Source organism: Aptenodytes forsteri, unplaced genomic scaffold, assembly GCF_000699145.1.
Source record: "Aptenodytes forsteri isolate BGI_AS27 unplaced genomic scaffold, ASM69914v1 Scaffold92, whole genome shotgun sequence".
NCBI lineage: Eukaryota > Metazoa > Chordata > Aves > Sphenisciformes > Spheniscidae > Aptenodytes > Aptenodytes forsteri.
The window spans coordinates 4,544,448-4,548,015 of NW_008794581.1; positions in this window are offsets into that span (position 1 = coordinate 4,544,448).

Sequence of the window (3,568 nt, forward strand, 5' to 3'; positions counted from 1 at the left end):
GGTGAATTACTCTGAAAGCATTAGCGAGAGTGGGTATGAATCACTCCTTTCTCCTTTGTGCTGCTTCAGCTGAACTGCTCCAGTGTTCAGCTTCATTAATAATTAATACGGCCAGGAAGCGGGGCTCAGCCGCATTGTCTTCTGTCACAGTCAAAGGGGAGAGCACGTCTGCAGACCTGCACAGCTGCTCTTACGCCAAAGCTCTGGAAAGGATGGCTGGGTGTGTAAGAGAACTAAACAAAATCTGTGCCTCTTGTTGTAGCTAACAGTGGTAGGTGAGAAAAGGTGAGCGCACCATCCAAGATGAAGTGAAGTTTCCCCAGGAGGAGGAAAGAAGCGCACAACAGAAAACACAACCTTGACATCTGCAGCAAGGCTCGCACAGCAACGTAACTGCGCTTGTTAGAGGAGAGGAAAGCACAGGGCCTCTGAGGATCCCTTAATGAACAGCTAAAAAAGCCCGAGTTTGTCACGAGGCAGGTTACAGCAAGATGAAGGACTGCCCATCCCCTGGCAACCTGCAACCTCCCGCACCTGCTCTGTGAAGGTGCCTGGCTCTGCTGCTTGCCTGGCCCCCACCTCCCACCTGGGCATCTCTCAGGGAGGGCTGATGGATGGGGCAGGGCGGTACGGGGGGGCATAATCCTGGCTGAGGAATTATTTCCCAGTGAGCATCTGAGCACAGAGGGTGATGGTGGATGGAGGGATGCTGGGAGCGCCTTTAGGGTAGGAGTAAAGCTCCACATCCAGCAATTGTTGAGAGAGGGGCCACAGCTTGCTCACAAGGCAAGGGAGGGACCTCCTGCTGTCATGGTCCTGGGACGTGGAGGGAAAAAGTCCTTGGAGGAATGTCTACAGGACAGCTTGTGTAGAGTAGTCAGGCCCTGGCGAACAGCAGTGAACAGCTTAACTATGTGTGTGGCAGATTGGGATGCTATTTTAGTCCATCTACAACTTACTTTATCATCTCTTCTCACCAAGAGCAAACTAGCAACTTCCTCCGATGCAGAGGGAAGTTAATGTCTGCTTACTTTGAGCAATTGTCCATGTCAAGGTGGTGGGTTGGTGTTTGACATCAGCTAACAAGCTTTAGTTCAGCATGGAGTTCATTGTATATGTCTGTGGGTTAAGGCTTTCCAAAAAGCTTTTACAGTACAGAAATCACTATTGCTTAGTGAGTTTTTGAAACTAGTACCTTAGGAAAGCTTATTATGTTTCTATCAGTGAAAGACGTATGAAATAACCTGTGCTCGGTGTGAAAAAGTCTATGTATGTATGTATACACCCCCCTTTTTTACCTGTTGAGAATGAGAAGCTCTGTGTGGTGTGTCAGTAAACATGTTTCTCTTGTGGAGTAGTTGCACTAAGAAGAAAAAAGCTGCCCCAAACAGCTCATTAGTGCCCAGACTAGTGAGTCCACCTGGAGCAATTCAAGCAGTTACCACGGGTGAACGTCTGGTCTGGCAGTCTATAAGGACGGACCTTCCTTGCAAAAGTGAACATACGAGTATTTATTGACAGCTTCAATGCAAGGCCTGCAGGCTTTGACTAAACTCACCTCTGCCAGCCATGCAAGCTGCGGTGGGGGCCTATGGACTGCTGTGGCTGATCTTAGTCCTCCAGCTCCACTGTGAAGGGGCAGAGAGCTGGGGGAGGAGTGCCGTCCTGAGCCACCATCCCCCTTGCTCCAGACACAAGCAGCAAAATGCACGTGCCTTAGAAGCAAGATTTAAGACAATTAAGTAGCTAAACACAAGTAATTATAGACACACACACACGCGCGCATACAAGCTAAGATGTTCCTGTGTTATATATGAGGAACATAGCTCAGACATTCCTTAAAATGGCTCACAGTAACAGAGCCATGGGGAAATCATGCAACAGAACTAACTCTGCCTGGACTTGAAAAGTATTTCACACACTCCATATTGGGGTGATCAGGAATTCTCAAGGATCAAACAGGTGATGGCATTTTAATGATTAAAATAGACATTGAATTTAACACTCAGTTGAGATGAATGGAGCAAGCTCACAGCCCTGTTGTTTGTGTGTTCACCCTAGCTGCAGGAGGAGCGAGCTGGCCAGGGAGTCACAGAGGCTGGCTGTGCAGATTAGAGAGAGTGGTAAAATACTGCCTCATCTTTTTCTTTTTTTTTTTCCAATTTAGATGAAGAGAGCGAGCAGAGCAGGCTCTCTGATAGAGCAAAATTGCAGAACTCTATCATTGTTTATGTCTGGTTTCTGTTCATGACAAAGTCATTGGCAGTAAGTTTTGACAGGGCCATCTTAAAAACTAATGGATGAGTCAAAAGATGAAAGTTGGTTAATCCTATGGTCATCTGCAAAGGTCAATAAGTTTCTTGGATGTCAGTGGGGACCCTGTGCAAGCCTGGAGCTTGCTGCAGCAGCTGTGGTAAAGGGACTGACACCCCTCCATCACCCCTCCCCTGGGACTCACTGCCAACACTGCTGCTCAAAGCCTTGTTTACTCCAACCCCCTTCGGCTCAAATAATGCATGTTAGCCGGAGCACTTTTAATAACAGTGCTTTTTTTGTACCACCAAGCCTATTCTATGGGCAGAGTGCAAAGAGCTGTCATTGTGGCTGTTAGCAGCATATTCATTTTCCTAGCTTCCGCACCCTCACCCCCAAACACGTTCCCTCCAGTCTTCACACCTTTTCCTGTCAGGCACTGAGAAAGGGATTGAATATTCACCTCCCCTTCCAGTAGCTAGGCTGTAACAAAATCCCTTCCCCAAAGCAGCGCTCAGCCTCTGGAAGGAGGGAAGGGGTTTGAAGAGGTTGCAGAGCCGGAGGGGCTGCAGCCTCAGTCTGTCCCCCCTCTAAACCCACTTCTCTCACAGCTGTGCAGAACTAACCCACTTGTCAACTGTATTTTAACTGCAGTTCATGATATTCATCACATTTCATTATCACTTCTCACACCTTTCCTCTGAGTAACTCCGTGCACTCTCACAATTTTGCTGCACACACAGGTCCTTTCCTTTTAGGCCAGGGCTTTCAATCACTGTCATTTTCCCTGGTCCCATGAGGTTTCTTTCTTTGTACTTCGTATGTCATTGCCTCAATACTCTCGCACCTTCTACTTCCTTGGTTAAGCACTGCAAAGGATGTCGTTCTGCTCTTTTTGCTGTTGCTAGGATGGGGCAACTCACCTCTACCATATTATGTTGTTTGGAATGGATACCTATAGTGAGTGATATAAGTAAATAGATACATAACAGACAAACTTACTCTCCTCGTGGTGCTGAGTCTCCTAGAAACATCCTCCTCAGACGTTTCTTCCTGGTAAATATCATTCAACAGCAAGTATTTGGTCAACAGCTGGCTGAACACGAGCCAGCAGTGTGCCCAGGCGGCCAAGAAGGCCAATGGCATCCTGGCCTGTATCAGAAACAGTGTGGCCAGCAGGAGTAAGGAAGTGATCGTGCCCCTGTACTCGGCCCTGGTGAGGCCGCACCTCAAATACTGTGTTCAGTTTTGGGCCCCTCACTACAAGAAGGACGTTGAGGTGCTGGAGCGTGTCCAGAGAAGGGCAACGAGGCTG